The sequence below is a fragment of the Triturus cristatus genome, chromosome 2_1 (genome assembly GCF_964204655.1).
Source record: "Triturus cristatus chromosome 2_1, aTriCri1.1, whole genome shotgun sequence".
Lineage (NCBI taxonomy): Eukaryota > Metazoa > Chordata > Amphibia > Caudata > Salamandridae > Triturus > Triturus cristatus.
The window spans coordinates 897,863,604-897,878,406 of NC_140581.1; the positions used below are offsets into that span (position 1 = coordinate 897,863,604).

Here is a 14,803-nt window from a genome sequence, read left to right on the forward strand (position 1 = left end):
AAATGAAAGCCTTCTTAATCCTGGGGTCCTACTTGCGCCATTCACTGGCCGAGAATATATTAGCATGGAGATTCTGCTCCCCGAGGTTCTGCCTGTGTCAACATTGGATCGCTGTTGCTTTGATTGCTTAGCGGCCGGCCCCGGGGGGTTGTAGGCCCATACTTGTTATTGGTTGAAATGCTAATAAAGGTTTTTCAAAAAAAAAAAAAAAAAAAAAAAAAAAAAAAACAACAGTTAGAAGTTTTGCCCAGAACCCTGGGTCTGCCCGATAAAGATCCGCGGGAACACCATCCGGGCCTGGAGCTTTACCTTTGGCCATTGTATTAATAGCCTTTATCACTTCTTCCTCATTAAAAAGAATTTTTGAGGCTGAAATGCTATTCGCGTAGTTCACTGGATCAGGGTCATCAATTTCTGAATAAAGGCCACTGAAATGGTCCACCCATCTCTCTGGTGGGATTAAACAATCCTTATTAGTATTCTCCAGTTCATTGAAAAGTGGGCTGTTAATCACCTTCCAGAACTGGGTACTACTTGTCAGAACACTAGCGTCTGACAATTCATCCCATGCCAGATTTCTTAACTGGGTTTTCCTGCGCTTTATAGATTTTTTTATACGTCCTTCTTGCCTCTACAATCTTTTTTAAATCTTTGTCTCTTTCTTTCAATACTGACATCAACGCGGAGTGGGCACTAGAACAGGCATGGTCAAACCAGCTTTTGAATTTCTTGGGCCTTGGTTTCCCATGAGTTAGCAAATTACCCGAAACTTGTTTGGTTATCCTGTCGAAGGCACTAAGAACTTCCGATGGAAGCGTCTCCAACGACAGACATAAACTAAAATCCTCATTGTTGTTATTGTATAGATTCTCAAAGAAAGCAACCGGCGTAATAACGTCCCATTTCAAGCGCCTACCCTGACTAGAAGAAACTAGATTTGTATTAGATATCAAAGGCAATGAAATTTCCTTTGCTAAGGCATTCACTTTAATTTCCATTGTGAGCGTGTTGTGGTCGCTTAAAGGATTTTCAATAACACAAAAGGAACCTGCCATGGCCCTCAGTGGATAAGGTAAAAAAATGTAATCAATCGTGCTATAATGACCCTGATCAGTGAATTTTGGAACACAAGACAAAGAATCTTGGTCCGGTGTATATAAGTGAAGAGCAGAAATAATACTCTCCAGATATATCCCACCCTTAGAGTGTTCAAAGTGAATAGCCTCTTGCCCACATTTATCGTAATCGCTAAAACCGTAACAATTAAGATGACATACATGAATGTTAAAATCGCCAAAAAGTAAAAGAGAATAAGGTGTCACACTTCCTGTATCATAGTCATCCAGGAAAATGTTCAGCGCTTTCAGGTGCTCTAATTCTTCAGACCTGACAAAGGAATTGTAAAAATTTACCACTAAAAAAGAGGGCAAATTGGGCCCTTCAAGTTTTACTGCCAAAATGTGTGGGGAATTGGTCACTATCAATTCAACAGTATATAAAAGCTTTAAACTAAATAGTAACAAGAGACCCCCTCGGGCTCTCCCCATAGCGGAAGGGACTGCATATTTAATAAAAGACTGGAACCCCTCCAGATAATATGGGTCATTCGCCTCCCAGGTTTCCTGAAGGGCAATAATATGATACGATGAAAGAAAGTCCCTCCAATTTTTGTTCTCTCTTTTCGAACGCAAACCAGCTATGTTCCATGAAAGTATGGTGATTTTATCCGTCTCTGGAATACCTCCCCCGCAATCTAACTCTTGTGTTAGGAAGTTATCTAAATGAAGTAGAAGAAAATGTGAATCAACTTCCCCACTATGATCGGGCACTACAGCATTCAGGTTACCAATAACATCAGCGGGAACTATACTACTCCCAACCAGCGGGACATTGTGGGGGTTCCCCTGAGTAATTCCTAACTGATTATCAACCTGAACAGGTAAAAAGGTATCCAACAAATCACCACCGTCCACCCCATGTACCATAATAGACCTTGGTAATAGAGAACCAAGGTATTTTGATGGAACTGCGCTGGCTGGATCATTATGTGTATTAGTACTAACTAGACTAAGTCAGTCATTTGTGTCCAAAGAACTAAGTACCTCATATCTATTGTTTAAGGCCAATGATTTACTTGCAGGAATAAAATGAGAAATATGCTCTCCGGGTCTTACCAGCCCTTGTATGTGAGGTGGGTAAAAGAAACCCAACGGGAGAACGTTGACATAATCCTGAAGCAGTCTACTTGACCCAGCCTGCCTCAAAATAAGGTCTACTATGTCGGGAGAATTAAAATTCACTACGACACAGTCACCGTTGAATGACTTGTTAGACTTCCCCACCCATGGAACCCTTCTAACCATTTTGAAGCATTCATAGAGACGACTCCCCAAGACAGTCTTGCCCGCCAAATAGTTAGGGGCTTTATTTTTTAATGAAGACCAGTGCTCGTCCCTCCCATCAGAAATTTTTGGGACATTAGCTAGAATGACAGTATAAGGGCAAGCCTCCGGCGGCAAGTGCAATGAAAATTCCTTACGTGTGCCCTCTACCGGAGAACATGGTTTTTCAATCTGCCCACTCATCCCCGCATTAATACCATTGTTTGATCCCGAAACCAGTGGAGGTGGATTTATGTTACCAACAATAGGGGCCGTCATGGATTCAACCAACTCCGAAACTCTAGAAGTAACTACATTAAGAGAATGGAGTTCAGGTGCGTTTTGCCTCAATGACGAAACGTTTTGCCCCACTATGTGACGTTCAATCAGGACCAATCTGTCATTAATCTTACTGAGTCTGTCCATAACAGGCGAAATAATCGCTCTCAGACGTTCATCCATAAGCTTAATCAGATCGTCTGATTTATCCCCCGTTGTAGCAACTTCCCCTTGGACAGAATGCACATGACAACCATATCCCTTATTCCCCGTTTGCTGTTCCACATCCCTGCTTTCCTGGCCCTCCGTCCCCAGAGCAGAATCTTTAAGCCTGGGTAACTTGGCCTGTTGGCGACTACCTTTAGGGACGTTGTTTGCTTTTCTCTTTCCTTTAGAAGTTTTAACCAGTACAACCGGAGGGATCTTTGACTGCCTGGTGCGTGTCACAGGAGGAGAAAAAAGGGGGGTCGGTACATTAATGAGAGGGGGCATCATAACAGGGGCGGATTCTGGCACAGAGCCCTGCGAGAGCGGATATATACCTTGGTCCACGCCTGGACCTAAGGTAGAATCGCTAGATTGTAAGTCCGGGTTAGGCTGGTTTACAGGCTCTAAAGATAGCCTCCTTTCCACCATTTCAATTTCCCTAGAAACAGCATATTCTACTTTTTTTAAGTAGGCATCTAGTGTCCCGGACCCCCCTATAACAGAACCCTTACTAATATTTTTTGCCATGACCTTCTCCAATCAAAGTCCCAAATGCACTTCCAGCGACGATACAAATCAGCAATAGTCCACAAATATCGGTACCTCACAGTTCAAATGTTCACAGGCAGAACTCCACCCAACAAGTCACTCTTACCGGATTAAAGGGGATGGCCCTGCCCAGCCTTGTCCAGCCACGGACGGCCACAGACGGCCCGCCCTTTGCCCGGGCTTAGCCCGGCGCCGCCCGCGCGCGTCCCGCGATGTTTTGAGCGCCTCCGGGCGCGTTGGCGGCATCAGCGGCCGTAAGGGAGCCTGGGGGCTGTAGTCTCCCCCCGCTCTCGGCTGCGAAGAGCAGTGGCGGGGGAGACACACAGCAAGGAAAGGCCCGAGGACTGCGGCAGCAACGCTGTGATGACAGGGCAGCAAGATGTTCCCCCAACAGGTAGGCGGCTTAAGGATTCAAGTTTCCAAGTTGGTCATGTGTCATGGTGTGTCAGGTACATGATTCTAGTTCACATGCATTAGCTGCACCTGCAAACACACATGCCATGTCTCCTGTAAAGGTCTCCTAGTAGCACTTCTGTGGTCAGACCCCTCTCATAGAACCCCTCACCTCTTCCATCCCACTTAAAGAACTGCCACTGGGGATCAGAACCTGTTCTCTGTATACCAGAGAGTTCAAAGAAGTCGTTTTCTAGCCTTTTTCTGCCATACACTATAATTGTGGTGCAGTGATTTTGGTGTACTGTGATGAGGACTTTTTCATTCTATGTAGCCTGATGTAAATGGCCTATTCACAAAGCAGTTACATTCTCCTGACTTTGTATTTGTGGATATTTTACAGTACAACAAAGACTGTTAAATTGTTTTGCAGCAATAGGATGATCCATTATTAAGCTTGCCTTTTAGGAGCAGAAAACTATATGATGAGAAAATTCTTGCAAAACTGTCATATAGTAAAACGTTGCCCTCGTTGTTATGTTTTTCTTTCTCAGATCTCAATGTTTTAACCTACTGATTGAGTTGGAGAAAAGGAGCAATATTCATTTAATTTTAAAACAAGAAACATGTTCTGTATAAGCTTAAGGCTCACCTCTAAACCCTCGTCACTTCTGAACTGTATTTGCATATAATCTTTCTGTCTTAAACATGAAAGTAAATGCAAAATAGCCAAAAGGCATTTTGATGTTAAGTTGTGGAAGGCAAACGATTGAATTTAAAAATGTTATAATACTGGAGGAGATAAAACGTGTAGATAACATTTGCATTTTGTATCTTTTTATGTTTAATACGAGCAAAAGCATTAGGGTTAGAATGTTAAGGTGTTCTAAGTTCTTCAAAGGGGCTGCTGTGAGCAGTGGCAATAAAGGAGATTGCATAATGTTAGTCGCCAATCCTTGCCATAAAATTCCCTGGGTGTGTCTGCCCCCCTCGCCTGCCACTTCAGCCCTACTGTTAATTTCTGGTTTCAACATAGGTACCCTATACCGCAAGACAACTCAGCCTCCTCAAGGTGCCCAGCAGTTTTGGGGCAAGGGCCGCTAAGCCCATTGACCCATTGATCAATATCAGCGAGCCACTCAGTCCATTACCAAAGCCTCACCTCACCCTCCTGGCCCATCTGCAAAACCCCTTTAGCGTGCACTTTGCAGAGCTCAGCTACCCGGTTAGAAGCATTATCCAGCAATTCTTGCTGAGTTGGCAGACCATAACATCAGCAAAGTGGGCCCTACAGATAATCTGGAACGGGTACTCTTTGCCCTTCATTGCTACCCCCACTGCGCCTTTTACCATACCCAGAACGACTGACAGATGATCATCCGTTTGTCTTAAGGAAGGAAGTGCAAGCTCTTTTGTCCACAGGGGCTATTTAGAGAGTGCCTGTGCCAGAAATAGGTTGTGGTTGATATTTCTGCTACTTTCTGCTGATGAAGAACGGATGCCTTCATCCTATTTGGAACTGCGCACTCTCAAAGCCTTCCTCTGGAAAGACAAGTTCAAAATGCTCACACTGGACCAGGTCTTGTCTGCCCTCGACCCCAGAGACTGGAGGGTAGCGATATATCTGCAGGACACTTACTTCTAAATACTTATCCTGCAGGCCCATTAGCACTACCTGCAGTTCGTGGTGAGGCAGAACACTTACTTCTAAATACTTATCCTGCAGGCCCATTAGCACTACCTGCGGTTCGTGGTGGGGCAGAAGCATTTTCAATTTTCTATGCTTCTCTTTATTCTCACTAGCGCCCCAAAGGACTTTGTGAGCAAGATTCACAGCAGGATTCAAGTGGGGAAGGATTACTGTTTGGGATAGCTTCCTGCCCCAGAAGTAACTCTACTATAGCCTCTGGCCGCCCGGCCAGAGGCTATAAATAAAAGGTTGAAAGACCACACATGGGCTTTGCCCATACAGCAGCACTAGGTGTGGATTACAGTGCGTGTTGTAATCGTGTGACACGCAGGTGGTTAGGCCCCACGTGCACTGCTAGGTCCAGCTGTAGTAAAGCTACGCATGTCAAATTACCTGCTAAATGTAAGGTCTATGTTGTATATTGATTTCCTTTTCCATTATATATTTATTGATGTTAATTATTTTATATCTTTCACTTTGTTATTGTTGTTTTTGTTTGTTTTTTCCTACCTGCGCTTGTTTATTTTTCATGCTGCTTCTGTGGAACATAGAATTCTGCAACGTTTCATTGGTTGTCCTGGAGATCATTTGAGCTTGGGCGGCAGGTTGTTTGGTCATCTCTTTCCTTGTGGGTCTGTTTCTGTACTGGTATTGGATTACAGCTTGCTCCTGCCACCGTTTCCTGTCATTATAAATGAACATGTATAAATGTCTTTGGGCGAATTAAGCTGCAGTGCACAGGGTAAACTCACTTCGACTAGTTATTTAAATACAGCATCTTAAAAACTGGTAAAACACTATCACATGCGTCTCAACTTTGACAGAAATGCATCATTATTTAGGCTGCCATTTGTTTCTTTCTTTCTGTTGAAGGCAAACCTCGCGTGCGAGAAGAGCGGCGACTCTGTGCCTCAGCAGCGCCTCTGGTGCAGTAGCTGCAGTCTTCCTGCAAGCGGCGCGCGAGCAGACAGCAGCGCCACTGTCTGCGAGTGACCCGCGGAGAGGGTGACAGAGGGCGTGGCGTGCGCGGTGACGTCACACAGGCTGCAGGCCCGGAGGCGGAGTGGCTTCCGAGCTGGACTGTTTGTATGAAAACATTCAGCGTTCGTCCCGAATGCGGTGGCCGCTGAGGTTCAGATCCACGGTGGCGGCGACGCGGCACAGTCAGCGGCCGCAGAGAGCCAGCGCGAGCCCAGGCTCCCCCGAGAGAGTTCACCATCGCCGCCGCCCCTCTCACTGAATGAATGAGCATCACCGTGCCAGCACAGGGGAGAAAAAGGTGAGAATACCATCCCTCCAGAGGTGGGCTTAGGGACTGGGACATTCTGGGCATCGTGGAAAGGCTCCAGGTGTTTGGAAGACATGGGGGTCGGAGGAAGCTGGTGGGTAAAGGGGAAGTGGGACTGAGTGTGGTGTTATGTGGCAGGTGGATTGGATGATTGCTCTAAGTGCGATTTTAGATGTTAAAACTCAGCAGGAGAGTGGGTGGATAATGTATGTGGGGTGCTGGGAGATGGGTTAGTAAAAATAGGGTGTGTAGAGAAGATCAAAGGTGGGTTGGGTGAAGTACCACAATGAGTGATGAATGCTTTATGATAGATCCGGGGGTAACCAATGGTGGCCCACTAGAGCCATAAAATATTCCCATTTTCAGGATATCCACATGAATTACATTTACTGTGAACTGGAATGCTTTACGTAGTCGTTAGAATTCATGAAAAACCGTCTCAGTCATTGCCCTCTTGTTTTGGACCCTGGGTGGGATGCAGTGGAATATGGTAAAACGGTGAAGTGAATGGGGAAGGTGGGTCTGATAAAGTGAGATGGGAGTGTGGGTAGTGTTTACAGTTTTTGGTAAGCTGGACAAATTACTGACAGATGAGTGGGATGGTACATTCAGGCATAGAAGATACATGAATGTTTAAGTTGGTGTGTCTTGGGTAAAGACCGAGAGATGAGGTGGTGCTAAGTGTTTTGATCAATCAATCAGGATTTGTTAAGCGCGGCAAATGACCCTTGAGGGTCTCAAGTGGAGTTGCTTAGTGCTCTGAGGTGATTCATTTGAACAGCCAGGTCTTGAGTTCTTTCCTGATTTGCTGAAGCAGACCTGAGTGCAGTGGAAAGTCGTTCTAGGCTTTGGTCGCCAGGTGTGAGAAGGAGCGTCTTCCGCTGTTGCTTCAGCAGATCCGTGGGGTGCCTGTGAGGAAGAGGGAGGCGGATCGTAGCTGTCTGATTGGTTGGTGGAAGGTCATGTGTTTGTTGATGTATGCTGGTCCTTCGTTGTGCAGGTCTTTGTACACATGTGTCAGCATCTTAAACTGGCATCTCGTCTGGATTGGGAGCCAGTGTAGCTTCTTGTGGTGGGGAGTGGTGTGGGTTTGTCTGGGAAGGTCGAGGAGGAGTATGGCCGCTGAGTTTTGTATTCTCTGGAGTCTCTTCAGGAGGCTTGCGGTGATTCCTGCATATAGTGTGTTCCCAGGTGTGTTTCCGTTGTCCAGCCTACTGGTGACGACGGCCTGCGTGAAAGTTCTTCTGGTGTTGACTGGTAGCCACCTGATGATTTTGTAGAGCATGCGTAAGGTGTGGAAGCAAGTGGAAGAGACTGTGTTTATCTTTTTCTCCATAGACAGCTTGCTGTCTAATATTATGCCGAGGTTGCAGGCGTGGTCTGTCACGGCGGGTGCTGGGCCGAGTTTGGCAGGCCACCATGCATTGTTCCATGAAGAGGTGTTGATGGAGGGTTTAGATAGAAAATTTGGGACAGGGATAGGCTCGGTGATCAGTATTCTGGAGAAGGTTGTGTAGCAGGACCCTGTAGCTCTGGTTCGAGGTAATTTGTGGGGTACGAAAAGCAGGAGCTATTGTTTCATACACTCAATATCTCTGTTATTTTAGGTTGATGATATCTTCCTGGTATCAACAGCACCTCTTGGTCTATGGTGACTCTAGAAAATAGTGTTTATTCTAGGCTCTCTTTGGACAGGCCGAAATGGGTGGATATGATGTGCATCAGTGATAAACAGTGCCAGAAGTCGTTGTGCATATGGTAAACACAGCTGAGACACCGTTAAAGAAGGGACGGTACTTTTGGAAGTATTGAGGTCACCTAAAATATTGATAAGTGTCACTTTTTGCCCAGACATCCATGGTGTTTGTTGGTCACATAGGGCCAAATGTCTCAAAGGGTTACACCCGTTCTGTGTCAATGGGAAAATGTGTTCGTACATATGGCCCAGTGTCACAAACCGGCATGCAAGAATGCCCGTTTAATTAGAGGTTGACGGGGCAGCAAGAGCTAACGCTAACTAAGCTCCTTGCGACTATTGATATTGCACTGGCTACCCATAGTTGATAGAGGTCAAAAGCTCCTTGCGACTATTGATATTGCCCTGGCTACCCATAGTTGATAGAGGTCAAAAATCGGCACCGACAATAATTAAATGGAGTGAAACGACCCCGTTTACGTTCTGTAGTTTCCACCAAGCTAATAGGAGGCTGTTAATGTTCGGGGGATGCAAAAGGTCAACCATTACCATTTGATGCAATCATGCAACCTGTGGGATAAAGTGTGCATAATGTAACTTCTATTGTCCAATACGCTTTGGTGACTGCTTTCAAGATGCGAATTTCCGGCACCGTGGGCCTGTGCAACGACAAGACCAAGGCAACTAGAGCCCTGCAGCTGCGGGCTTGGGGCAATCCAAGAGAGCTCCACCCCTGCTTGTGGCTGCCAATGACAGGCGCCAGAGGACTCGAGCACTTGAGTACGGACGAGCCCAGGACAACATTGAAATGGGAAAGCTTAGATCAGCCTGGTCGCTGATGGGACATGCTTCGGGCGGCATGGACTGTGATAATGACAGGCAGCAGCACCTTTGGGCGCAGCGACCGTGAGGCAGAGAGCAACGTGGGGTCCGCCCCATCCGGAGCTCGAGTACACCTGACAGAAGCGACTGCTGCAACACGCGTAGCAACCGAGCAGACCAACTCTCAACAGACGGGTGCGGCGCAAAGAAGCCAGGCCTGGAGACTAGTTTCACCCTGCAGCATTAAACAGCCCGGGGCTTTAGCTCCTAGTCTAACGCGGCCTCTGTGTTTGTTTGGTTTTATAACGGCCGTTCTTCAGGTAGGGCTTGTCGGTCCTTTTGCAGTTGAGTGGCGTTTCGGGCGCCTCCCATTAAGATCGTTATTTCTCTGGGATGATAAAAGGGGACCGGTTGCTCAGTATCCTGTTGCTTTGGAGGCATTCTTCCGCTGTGTGGCTAGCATGAGTTCACCTTTTGAGAAAAACTGAGGTTGCCACCCCACTTTTTTTTTTGCTTGCCTCCGTAAAATAACACTGGCCAGGTAAATAAAAACTGACCGAGGTGGCCTCCCCAATCCGCCCTCGCCTAGACTAATGCAATTAGCGTTGTTTTTCGTTCCCCCAACATGCCCTGTAACTCGTTTGAGGTTTTCTTTCACAGTAAGCTAAGCGCTCTTTCTCAGTAGTCACGAGCCCAGGTTCATTTTTTTGATGTTAGATCGATTATATTTAGACGAAACACACTTTTTTCTATGGCCTTAAAAAGGCCCTCTCTTCACGTGGACGTAATAAGTTGCTCACTCGGTTCACATCATCCCCTAGGATGTCGATAAAACCAGAAATACATACGAGCCAGCAATCGATGCCCTTGTTACTGTAGCTGCAGTCTGTAGCGGGAAGACGAGATGTTTGTTCTCAACGAGGCATTTTCTTTCTCAGCCATATTGCATACTGTTGGTACCATCTTTGCGTTTTACTATCCAGCATTCTGGAGTTGATAATGCCTTTTATGAGCTCAGCACATCTAAGTGATCCATGGCCTTTTAATTTTCTTCAGTGCGACGGGTATGCCAATTTGTGGGTCCCCTGGCCCATGAAGAGACTTGGCCTAGCAGTTCAGGCTGAACTGCACCTACTGAGGCAGGTGCGCGCCTGTTCTGTATGGGAGTTGTTCTTGACTGAAATGGCACAATGGCACAAAAGATGGACAGGAATACGACCCAGAGAAATTGTTTGTGTCTGCGTTTATGTCAAGCATTACATCCATGACCTTCCTGCGTTCACCAGAGATATACAAGCTTTCATGATTTCACAGGATCCTTCTTCAGCTGTGGATTTACACGATATTACCAAAACATGCAGTTTATGTCACCAAGAGAAAGAAAGCTGTGTGGCTTTGAGGATTTGGAAGTGCAAGCATAGGCTGGCATATTAAAAGTTTAGCAGGCACCGGGAAAACTATCCTTGTTTGTGAGAATACCCACGTCTTGGTCTATTTGCCCAATAAGGAGACAGATAGCTATGTGGAACGGATATTTCTTTTTGCAGAGCAAAAATATTAAATAAAACATGTTTCTACTTTTTTAGCATTGTGTCTTGTTTCTGTTACCTCTGTAAAATAAACTTGTTGGGGTGTTAGTCTCGCTTCTGCATTTGTGTGCTTCGAGTGGCTTCTTTGTTTCAAATTACACTTCTGTTATCTCCATGTAATGTTCGTCTTCCCTTGAGCAGTGTGTTGTGAAATGTATTTATCAGTGAACTCAAATCTGTACCATTGTGTGAAATTGATATTTAAAGTAATTTTTTCCTTTCTTCATGGACTTTGATTTAGAGCTCTGTCTTCAAAGCTCGTCTGAACAGTGTATTGCTCACTGGCAGTTCCTATGTCCAAGGCATCTTTTGCCAGCGAGCACGTCAACATACAGAGAAGGACTTTCCTTCCAGAATTTTTCATGGCATAAGCACACCTCTTCCCTCTATTTTCTCTCTGATTGGTGTTCCACAGGTGTCACTCAGTTCTCAACCCCACAGTTATTTATCCTCCATGCACCATTTCTATTATGGTGCTAGCTCAGGTTCTTTTCTCTTTTTGCTCTATGCCCCCTGATTGCTTTTTTTGGACTCTGCTTCTACTGGTCTCGCTCTATGCTCCGCCCTTCTTTCATTGAGCCTGCACTAGTCTCACTCTACTGCTCGCGCTTCTTTTAGTTTCTGTTCTTCAATCTCCATGCTGCTTTTCAGTGGCACTTCCTCTTCTTCTTCTCATCTGCCTATCACCCAGTAGACATAGAGCCCTTTGTTAAGTACCGTAAATACAGTTCTTTCTTTCATCAGTTTAGGAGCTATTTTTCTATTCTCCTCCAAGATAGCAGTTATGTAGCCGTGTTTTATGAAATCTGTTGCTTCTGACCGAGTGATTGATGGAGATTATCATAAAAAGCACTAGCATAGCCAACCATGTCACCACATGAGTGTTTAATGCTTAGACAACTAATCGGGCAGGCAACTTTTTACTATTTGGACTAATTTTAAAATGAGTTAAGCCTCATGAAAATAACTGGATTTATCTTGGTTTTCAGTGAGGGCGTTTTGTTTAGTTGAGTGACCGGATTATTATTGACTTTAAGAGGTGGACCACTCTGTTTATTAGTTTAAAGCTAGTGGGTGTACAGCAATATGAAGTTCTTTCTTTAAGACGTGCAAACATACGTTTTATCTGTATTCATCCAAATAAGTAGAAGAGGAAATGATTCTGCTTGCTGATCTATGTGTTAGCTTTATAGCAGAATTTTGTTTGCCTGCAAAGGGTATGAAGATTTACACTTGCGGGAGAGGACAGGCTGTGGAATGGGCACAAGCGAGAAGGATCTCGGGTGCCATGGTTCATGGCTGTGTCTGAGGAGAAATTGCAAAGAGTGACTTTTAATTGTCATCTTTTAAATGGGATCCAAACCGTTGAAGAGAGGAATGCAACACCGTGGTCACCTTGTGGAACTAGTCTGACGGAATGCCATCGCTGCCCAGGTGTCAAATGCTGCTGATAATTGTAGGTTACTGAAATGTCTCATCCATCCCTGGCAGTATTGTAAGAAAGGCAGCCACTTGGGCTGCAGCCAGTGCAGCGCCAGCTACCCTGCTGGGTAAGCTGCAAAACCTCGACAATACATCATATGCACTTGGAATTCAGAAACGCTTTCATGGGTTTTGCTTAAGTCATAACAGTGTCGTGAATTATTTTTGTAAATGTGTGTTCTGAGAATTTGAGTGGAAGAAGCGTGTTTGCAGTGGCTGCAGTATAGCAGAATTCTGGAGGCCTTTAGGCATTGGAGACTCAGTGCCAGCAATATTCCACGTTTTTTGTAAGAACGGTAGCCAATACTACCTCGCTGCTTCTTATTGTTTTCATTTGCAAGAATGTGTAGACAAGTCTACTGGAAAACGAGTTTCTTTGGTTGAGGTTACTGGAGGACAAATGAAGAGCAGGGAGCTTATTGGTTAACCGTTTGGTCCCGCGTCCTCGCTGATAGCAATAAAAGACTAATACACTTATGTAACTGACTTATTTGTATCTTGGCCTTTCTTTAAATGTTCAGCGTGATTTTTCTTATTTATTTGACCCCAGAAGAATAAACATCTGTCTGTGCCCAACCGAGAGTTACAATTATCTGGTTCGTGTTCCACACAGATTTTTGTAGTAGTCACTCCATCCACTGCTATTCTATCTAGGATGACGTAAGTATTTATTGTTCGATAAACAGATGGGCAAAGCGGATGGTAAAGGATAGATTTGATTACATCACTGGCATTAGATGTTGGGGACACTGAAGGGGGTTTAAGGTAGGCCACTATATGAAGATTTCCCTAGTAATTTCTTGGGCTTTTTGCACATCATACCTTTAGGTATTGTTGTAATGTTCTCCTGGCTGTTTGACAGTTTAGATTTCAATGTCTGTTGATCATCTGTAGTTTTCTGGTTGACGTTTTACTGTTCAGGAAATCATTCAAAGGCTTGATTTTGGAGTGTTGGTTGGAATTTCTTTTCCGTAGGTGCTATGAGCATTTTGTTTTTTAATTTTGCATTTTGAATACTGAACTGACAGTGGGTCTTTGAACACATTCTTGAATGGCAGGGTCGTATTTAGATAGGGTTCCTTTGTACTCACTCGTGTTTTATTTTTTTATTTTTAAAGTGCCTTTGATTAATTTGTGAGAATCGGCCTTTGATCTTTCTTGCTCTCTGGGATTTATCCTTTGTAGAATAGAGTAACAGCGGACCTTCGATGCGTGTTGCCTCACTGCTATGTCAAGTGAACCCTCTGGATTCAGTATTCTAATGGACTTTGCAATATAAGATGAGCTGCCTTCCACCCATTAATCATTCACCCTAGAACATTGCTTTCTCTGACGTGTCACTCATTTCATAACTTTCTCTTGTAAGGACAAGTAATGTATAGGGGGTGCTATTCTGTGAACAAAGTTGGAGACCGGCAATTAAAAATTGAGAACTCAATCCAGGCCTATCATTTTCACTGATTGGTGGGTGTTTGTCTGTAGGGAGATAATTATTTTAATGCAGCATCTTCCACCATGAGGAAATGGCTAGGAACTAGACAAACTTGCAATGCTCACAGATTTGCAATGTTCAAATTGAACAGTGAATCCTGTGGAGTAGGAGAACAGACAGCAAAGCTCCCTTTATCACTTCTGAAGCACCTAGTCACATCCTTCAACCTGGCCGCCTCCACCCTTTCAAACAGTCTTCTTCATACGGTCTATGGTAAATCCAGGAGTCCCCGAGGAAGGGCTGTGCCCTGTTCAAAACACCTGTTTGCAGATGGAAATCATTAAAAATATTAATTATTGGAACTGTTTGCTGCACAGACATCTTAGTCAACTTAGGACTTTAAAAAAACCTAAAGATACCACTTTTATAATGAATGTCATGACACATAAAAGTCCTTTGCAGTGGAAGCAAAGTGCAGCGTAAGTGTTTAAGGTTAAGCAAGTGTTAGGATATTTCACTTTAGAAATACAAAAACAGGTACACCAAAGAGGGAATCCAGTGTGTAGATTTGTCACAGCAGAACGACTACAACTTAAATGTAGGTGTCATTGTCTCAAAATCTCTGCTGCTTTCCTTATAAGGGTGAATTAGAAGCTCAAGCCCTTGAATAGAAATTAGTGTCGGTCACAAATCTATTCCAGTTTTACCAAACATTAATTGTGTGTGTATCCAGGATAGAATCCTGGGATCTGAGGAGCTTTAAACCATTCTACCAGGGATGGACGTGAGAACGTAATTCGATGAGTGGGTGGGTTATGTGAGAATTGGGTTAGCTGCTGAGGTGCATCTGGTTGTCATGAAAATGGTTGCTGTGTTCATAGGGTACTTTGAGAAACTGAAATAAATGGGAACGGACAGAAAACTGAGGTGAGATGTTGGACAGACCTTGAGGTTTGAAAAATAGGATTGAAATATTTGCTATTGTCAGTTGTGCT

General features: G+C 44.6%; 1 protein-coding gene and 1 long non-coding RNA gene across 3 annotated transcripts in view; one reads left to right on the plus strand and one right to left on the minus strand.

The window, feature by feature from the left end:
- Nucleotides 1-6,506, minus strand: part of LOC146866062 (uncharacterized) — a 63,350-nt gene extending 56,844 nt beyond the window's left edge. For both annotated transcript variants that reach the window (XR_014970374.1, XR_014970373.1), the window contains exons 1-2: nt 6,379-6,506; nt 6,010-6,181 (exon numbers count right to left, since the gene is read on the minus strand). This is a non-coding gene — a long non-coding RNA (uncharacterized LOC146866062). The remainder of the gene's footprint in view (nt 1-6,009; nt 6,182-6,378) is intronic.
- Nucleotides 6,507-6,512: 6 nt separating this feature from the next.
- The window catches only part of AGTPBP1 (ATP/GTP binding carboxypeptidase 1), a 1,256,713-nt gene continuing 1,248,422 nt past the window's right edge, over nt 6,513-14,803 (plus strand). Inside the window, exon 1 of the mRNA XM_085633101.1 lies at nt 6,513-6,778. The gene's annotated coding sequence lies outside the window, so the exon portion shown is untranslated. The remainder of the gene's footprint in view (nt 6,779-14,803) is intronic.